The sequence below is a fragment of the Salmo salar genome, unplaced genomic scaffold (assembly GCF_905237065.1).
Source record: "Salmo salar unplaced genomic scaffold, Ssal_v3.1, whole genome shotgun sequence".
Classification (NCBI taxonomy): Eukaryota; Metazoa; Chordata; class Actinopteri; order Salmoniformes; family Salmonidae; genus Salmo; species Salmo salar.
The window spans coordinates 57,861-66,290 of record NW_025549938.1 but is presented as its reverse complement, the minus strand read 5'-3'; the positions used below and the strand labels follow the sequence as shown (position 1 = coordinate 66,290).

The 8,430-nt window shown below is 41.3% G+C and overlaps 1 long non-coding RNA gene across 1 annotated transcript; it reads left to right on the top strand.

Moving 5' to 3' along the window:
• Positions 1-410: 410 nt before the first annotated feature.
• Positions 411-7,541, top strand: LOC123739013 (uncharacterized). Its single transcript, XR_006767593.1, has 4 exons — positions 411-497; positions 721-857; positions 5,566-5,675; positions 6,586-7,541. It is a non-coding gene; the product is annotated as an uncharacterized lncRNA (long non-coding RNA).
• The last annotated feature ends 889 nt before the right edge of the window (positions 7,542-8,430 follow it).

Sequence of the window (8,430 nt, the reverse complement as noted above, 5' to 3'; positions counted from 1 at the left end):
ATTCCAATTCCAAGATTTGGAAATCAATTGGAATTCCAGTGTACTTCCTGAAATGCAACTGACTCCAACCCTGGTAATGTCTGATTAACATTTCCACTGTTATCTTGTTCAATGATCAAATTATTTCACAGAGAGAAACCAATTCACCAGTTATAACAGCCTGACCAAAGATGGAGACCAGTTACAGACCAGCGGCAACAACTTGACTGAAGAGGGAGACCAGCTACAGACTAGCAACAACACCCTGACCAAAGAGAGAGACCAGCTACAGACTAGCAACAACACCCTGACCAAAGAGAGAGACCAGCTACAGACCAGATACAACACCCTGACCAAAGAGAGAGACCAGCTACAGACCAGCTACAACACACTGACCAAAGAGAGAGACCAGCTACAGACCAGCTACAACACACTGACCAAAGAGAGAGACCAGCTACAGACCAGCTACAACACACTGACCAGAGAGAGAGACCAGCTACAATCTTTAGTTCAGAAAGGTGAGTCAAATAGTCTCATGACTGTTCTGTTTGACAGTCTCTGTATCAGTTCACATGTCACTTACAGACAGGAATTTAACTTATATTAAATTAAAAATGTGAGAAAAAATGTATGACTTCCAAACCATCCATTAGTTAGTGCCCTGTCTTCCTTGAGTGTGTGATTGATACTTAATTCAATGTTGTATTAAAGTGACTAAAGCAAGAAATGTTCAATTTATAGTGTGTCCTCAAGGATGGAAGAAGCTTGGTAGCAGTTGTTACTACGTCTCTACTGACTACAAATCCTGGGAGGAGAGCAGACAGGACTGCAGAAATAGAGGAGCACACTTGGTGGTCATCAACAGCCAAGAGAAACAGGTGTGTGTGTGTGTGTGTGTGTGTGTGTGTGTGTGTGTGTGTGTGTGTGTGTGTGTGTGTGTGTGTGTGTGTGTGTGTGTGTGTGTGTGTGTGTGTGTGTGTGTGTGTGTGTGTGTGTGAGAGAGAGCGTGTGAGAGTGAGTGAGAGAGTGTGAGAGTGAGTGAGAGAGAGAGTGACAGAGAAAGAGAGAGAGAGATTGACAGGGAGAGAGAGAGAGAGTGTGAGAGTGAGCGAGAGAGAGAGAGTGACAGAGAAAGAGAGAGAGAAAATTGACAGGGAGAGAGAGAGAGAGAGATGCAGCTTAAGCCCCACCCTCTTCAACATATATATCAACGAATTGGCACTAGAGCAGTCTGCAGCCCCGGTCCTCACCATATTAGAATCTGAACTCAAATGTCTACTGTTTGCTGATGATCTGGTGCTTCTGTCCCCAACCAAGGAGGGCCTACAGCAGCACCTAGATCTTCTGCACAGATTCTGTCAGACCTGGGCCCTGACAGTAAATCTCAGTACGACCATGAATACAAATTCCATCTAGACACCGTTGCCATAGAGCACACAAAAACAATACATACCTCGGCCTAAAAATGAGCGCCACAGTTAACTTCCACAAAGCTGTGAACGATCTGAGAGACAAAGCAAGAAGGGCCTTCTATACCATCAAAAGGAACATAAAATTTGACATACCAAATAGGATCTGGCAAAAAATAATAATGAATCAGTTATAGAACCCATTGCCCTTTATGGTTGTGAGGTCTGGGTCCGCTCACCAACCAAGAATTCACAAAATGGAACAAAAAATCAAATTGAGACTCTGCATGCAGAATTCTTAAAAGATATCCTCTGTGTAAAACAGCAAATAATGCACGCAGAGCATAATTACCGTAATTTCCGGACTATTAAGCGCACCTGAATATAAGCCGCACCCACTGAATTTAAAAAATAATATTATTTTGAACATAAATAAGCCGCACACGTCTATAAGCCGCAGGTGCCTACCGGTACATTGAAACAAATGAACGTTACACAGGCTTTAACGAAACACGGCTTGTAACAAAAATAAATAGTAGGGTGACCATATTATAGTTTTCAAAAAAGAGGACATGTCCGGGAAAAGAGACCAGCTACAGAAAAAAATTGTATGGTCACCCTAGTATCAGCTGTCTCATTTGGAGTGTTTTTAACTTCGACTAATTTACTTTGCACGCCACCATTCTTCCAATCAAAATACTGAATAAGCAGAGGGAATATTTTCACAGCACCGTGTTTGCTCCCATCAGTAGAAACACCACAGTAAGGTATGTCTTCTAGTGCTTTCAGAGCTATGTCGACAGAAGGTGGTGCTATCACAGCGTTAACCTGTTTAGGATAGGGAGCAGTATTTTCACGGCCGGATAAAAAACGTACCCGATTTAATCTGGTTATTACTCCTGCCCAGAAACTAGAATATGCATATCATTATTTTATTTGCATAGAAAACACCCTAAATTTTCTAAAACTGTTTGAATGGTGTCTGTGAGTATAACAGAACTCAAATGGCAGGTCAAAACCTGAGAGATTCCTTTACAGGAAGTGGCCTGTCTGACCATTTGTTGAACTTCTTTTCCATCTCTATCATTTACTAAGGATCTCTGCTCTAACGTGACACTTCCCACGTCGTCCATAGGCGCTCAGAGCCCGGGAAAAAACAGAATGTCGTCATTCCAGCCCCAGGCTGAAACACATTATCGCCTTTCTCAAGTGGCCGATCAAGAGACACTAGCTTATGCGCGTGACCCCGACCGCCCCCGCCTTTGGGATTTTTTTCCTCTGTTTGCCGAAAAGGAGATTCCCTGTCGGAATATTATCGCTTTTCTACGAGAAAAATGTCGTAAAAATTGATTTTAAACAGCGGTTGACATGCTTCGAAGTACAGTAATGGAATACTTAGAATTTTATTGTCACGAATTGCGCCATGCGCGTGACACTTCTTTACTATTTCGGATAGTGTCTGGAACGCATACGAACAAAACGCCGCTATTCGGATATAACGATGGATTATTTTGGACCAAACCAACATTTGTTATTGAAGTAGCAGTCCTGGGTGTGTATTCTGACGAAGACAACAAAAGGTAATGAAACTTTTATAATAGTAAATATGATTATGGTGAGTGCTAAACTTGCCGGGTGTCTAAATAGCGAGCCCGTGATGCCTGGGCTATGTACTTAGAATATTGCAAAATGTGCTTTCACCAAAAAGCTATTTTAAAATCGGACATATCGAGTGCATAGAGGAGGTCTGTATCTATAATTCTTAAAATAATTGTTATGCTTTTTGTGAACGTTTATCGTGAGTAATTTAGTAAAATGTTAGCGAATTCCCCGGAAGTTTGCGGGGGGTATGCTAGTTCTGAACGTCACATGCTAATGTAAAAAGCTGGTTTTTGATATAAATATGAACTTGATTGAACAAAACATGCATGTATTGTATAACATAATGTCCTAGGGTTGTCATCTGATGAAGATCATCAAAGGTGAGTGCTGCATTTAGCTGTCTTCTGGGTTTTGGTGACATTATATGCTGGCTTGAAAAATGGGTGTCTGATTATTTCTGGCTTGGTACTCTGCTGACATAATCTAATGTTTTGCTTTCGTTGTAAAGCCTTTTTGAAATCGGAGAGTGTGGTTAGATTAACGAGAGTCTTGTCTTTAAATGGCTGTAAAATAGTCATATGTTTGAGAAATTGAAGTAATAGGATTTTTAAGGTTTTGAAAATCGCGCCACAGGATAGCAGTGGCTGTTATGTAGGTGGGACGAATTCGTCCCGCCTAGCCTAGGGAGGTTAACGAAACACGGCTTGTAACAAAAATAAATAGGCTTTAACGAAACACGGCTTGTAACAAAGAAAAATAATTTGCAGTAAACAGTAGCCTACCAAGAAAGTCATTGGTCACTATCTTCCTCCTCCTGTGCACTGAAGTCATCTCCTTCGGTGTCGGAGTTGAATAGCCTCAGAATTGCTTCATCCGATATTGGATCGTTTTCATTGTCGCTCTCGTCACTTTCATCCTGAGGCAAATCCCCCGCTGAGCCCTCTTCAACACGCAGCAGTCCAGCCTTTCGAAACCCGTTGATGATAGTGGATTTTTTGACAATGCTCCACGCTGTCAGGACCCACTGGCAGACTTGACCATAAGTTGCTCTTCGCATGCGGCCCGTTTTAGTGAAGTATTTAAAAAAAAAGGATTTCCCCCAAAAAAATTGAAAGCGGGAAAAATCCATATATTAAGCCGCGAGGTTCATAGCGTGGGAAAAAAGTTGCGGCTTATTACCCAGTAATTATCAAAATCCAGAAAAGAGTTGTTAAATTCTACAACCACCGAAAAGGAAGCGATTCCCAAACCTTCCATAACAAAGCCAGCACCTACAGAGAGTTGAACCTGCAGAAGAGTCCCCTAAGCAAGCTGGTCCTGGGCTCTGTTCAAAAACACAAAGACCCCACAGAGCCTCTGGACAGCAACATAATTAGACCCAACCAAATCATGAGAAAACAAAAAGATAATTACTTGACACATTAGAAAGTATTAACAAAAAAACTGAGCAAACTAGAATGCTATTTGCCCTAAACAGAATACCTGACCAATGTGACTGACCCAAACTTAAGGAAATCTTTGACTATGTACAGACTTAGTGAGCATAGCCTTGCTATTGAGAGAGGCAGACCTGGTTCTCAAGAGAAGACAGGCTATGTGCACACTGCCCATAAAATGAGGTAGAAACTGAGCTGCACTTCCTAACCTCCTGCCAAATGTATGACTCTATGAGAGACACATATTTCCCTCAGATTATACAGATGCACAAAGAATTTGAAAACAAAGCCAATTTTGATAAACTCCCATATCTACTGGGTGAAATACCACAGTGTGCCATCACAGCAGCAAGATTTGTGACCTGTTGCCACAAGAAAAGGTCAACCAGTAAAGAACAAACACCATTGTAAATACAACCCATATTTATTTTCCCTTTTGTACTTTATCTACTTCCTCATAATATGACACTTGTAGTATCTTTATTGTTTTGGAACTTTTGTAAGTGTAATGTTTACTTGTATTGTTTATTATCTAGCTCACTTTCTTTGGCGATGTTAATGTCCCGTCGTTCGTCGGAAGGAGCGGACCAAAGTGCAGCTTGTGTATCGTTCCACATATTTTATTGAACTGTGAAACTATGCAAGATACACAAATGAACTAAAGAACAAAAACAACAAACCGTGACGAAGCGGTGCAACATACACTAACTCAAAAACAACCTCCCACAAACAACTACTTAAGTATGATCTCCAATTAGAGACAACGATGACCAGCTGCCTCTAATTGGAGATCATCCCAAAAAGCCCAACATAGAAATACAAAAACTAGAACATAACATAGAAAATCTAAACAAGAAAAAAACCTGTCACGCCTGACCTACTCTACCATAGAAAATAACAGCTTTCTATGGTCAGGACGTGACAGTTAACATATGTTTCCCATGCCAATAAAGCTCTTAAATTGAATTGAAATTAAATGACAGAGAGACAGAGACAGAGAGAGAGAGAGAGAGAGAGACAAAGACAGAGAGAAAGAGAGAGAGACAGAGAGAGAGAGACAGAGAGAGAGAGACAGAGAGAGAGATAACGAGTAGTAATGGCTATGTATTAACAATGTTGAATCTCTTCCACAATGACAGACATTAGTCAATTGGTTATGTGGACGAAAGAACTATGCCTGGATTGGTCTGACTGACTCTGTTTCTGAGGGGACCTGGAAATGGGTGGACGACACACCACTGACCACAAAGTAAGACATAAATGAATTATTTTTCACCATGACATCAATGTCTGGAGAAGTAGGTTCAGAGTGGACAGCCTGATTCTATGTGTTGTTTCTTCTTCAGGTATTGGAACAGTGGACAGCCTGATTCTATGTGTTGTTTCTTCTACAGGTATTGGAACAGTGGACAGCCTGATTCTATGTGTTGTTTCTACTACAGATATTGGAACAGTGGACAGCCTGATTCTATGTGTTGTTTCTTCTTCAGGTATTGGAACAGTGGACAGTCTGATTCTATGTGTTGTTTCTCCTACAGGTATTGGAACAGTGGACAGCCTGATTCTATATGTATCTTCTACAGGTATTGGAACAGTGGACAGCCTGATTCTATGTGTTGTTTCTTCTACAGGTATTGGAACAGTGGACAGTCTGATTCTATGTGTTGTTTCTCCTACAGGTATTGGAACAGTGGACAGTCTGATTCTATGTGTTGTTTCTCCTACAGGTATTGGAACAGTGGACAGTCTGATTCTATGTGTTGTTTCTTCTACAGGTATTGGAACAGTGGACAGCCTGATTCTATGTGTTGTTGCTCCTACAGGTATTGGAACAGTGGACAGTCTGATTCTATGTGTTGTTGCTCCTACAGGTATTGGAACAGTGGACAGCCTGATTCTATGTGTTGTTTCTTCTACAGGTATTGGAACAGTGGACAGCCTGATTCTATGTGTTGTTTCTTCTACAGGTATTGGAACAGTGGACAACCTGATTCTATGTGTTGTTTCTCCTACAGGTATTGGAACAGTGGACAGTCTGATTCTATGTGTTGTTTCTCCTACAGGTATTGGAACAGTGGACAGCCTGATTATATGTGTTGTTTCTTCTACAGGTATTGGAACAGTGGACAGTCTGATTCTATGTGTTGTTTCTTCTACAGGTATTGGAACAGTGGAGATCCTAATGGTGGAAGAGCTGAGAACTGTGTGTATTTCTACTCCTGGACATCAGACAAAGGAGAATGGTGGGACTATGACTGTTCCTATAAATACAGATGGATCTGTGAGAAATAGGATTCATCCTCGGTACTCTCAACTGCTAAATAGGATTATGATAAGTACTATCAATCGTAAACTATTTTCTGCTTATTCTATTTACCTTGTCAAGTACATACAATATATTACGATGCAAATGTATAATACATTATAATAAAAATATCAAAAAATATACAATAACAATACAATGAACTGATAACAGAATAACTTTTCTCTCTGTTGTTGTGGAAATTCACCACTAAGGACTCAAATTCAAAGGAAATGAATCAATCTTTATTATCTCAGTCATCGAGGTTCACTGACTCAATACAAGGCTGATGTTAATTTTTATTTGTATTACTTTTTAGTTTAGTCTACTTGCTAAATGTTTTTGTGAACTCTTCTTGAACTGCGCTGTTAGTTGAGGGCTTGTAAGTAAGCATTTCACGGTAAAGTCTACACTTCTTGTATTCGGAGCATGTGACTAATAAAGTTTGATTTGATTTGAGACCCTTTATACTGCAACACAAACAAGTCATATAAGCACGGTTGGTTCCTGCATGAGACTGACTGATACCACACCAGGCTTCTTACCTTGAAACTGAGATACTCCTTTGGGTTCCCAGAACAATGTTCTGGGCGCACTAAGGAATTGCATGGACAGTGTAGTGTGGATTCCTCCCATGTACAGTCAATCAGTCACTCGCATGAATCCAACCAAGATGGTTATTAGAAAAGCAGCATTATTCTTTACATACGAGTGGATAAACACAGAGAATGTCACACTCTACTGTATAATAGTTGATTTAACATGGAGCCTAGAAGGACTCTTCTCTACTGTATAATAGTTGATCTAACACGGAGTCTAGAAGAACTGTTCTCTACTGTATAATAGTGGATTTAACATGGAGTCTAGAAGGACTGTTCTCTACTGTATAATAGTTGATCTAACATGGAGTCTAGAAGGACTGTTCTCTCTGCTGTATCATATAATCTCTGACACTTTAAGACTGAAAATGTGAATGTACTATATATGAGGTTTCAGTTACGACCCATGTGCAGACTGTGTAGAGGTAACAATGTTTATTGTAACAACAGGGGCAGGCAATCGACGGGTCAAGGCAGGCAGGGGTCGATAATCCAGAGTAGTGGGGCCAAGGTACAGGACGGCCGGCAGGCCCAGGGTCAGGTCAGGCAGAGGTCAGTAATCCAGAGTGGGGGCAAAGGTACAGGACGGCAGGCAGGCTCAGGCAGAGTGGTCAGGCAGGCGGGCTCGGAGTCAGGACAGGCAGGGGTCAAAACCAGGAGGGCGGGAAAAGAGAGACTGGAAAAAGCAGGCGCTGAGACACTAAACACTGGTAGTCTTGAACAAACAAGATGAACTGGCACAGACAGAAAACACAGTGTCATGACGTTGCCCTCTGGGTTTTCTATGCACCATCCCCCTATCTCCCCCTTACTCGGCCCAGTGAGAGAGGTCGTAAATTCCTAAGGAAATGTCCTGCCTCATGGCCACAGTATACAGAGAGAGTGGGTTTTATAGAAAGAACCTAGGAATTCTTCCACCTCACCGGACTGGAGAACCGAATGACATTTATGTTCTGTAGAAGGTATAAAAGATCGGTGAAGAATCCAGCTACAAACTGGTCCGTTTGGTACACTTTTGTGAAACTCATGAGAGACAATACAGCCACATTACCATGGCTCTGTTTATATCATAGCCTCAGTTGTGAGATTTACATCTAATGGTT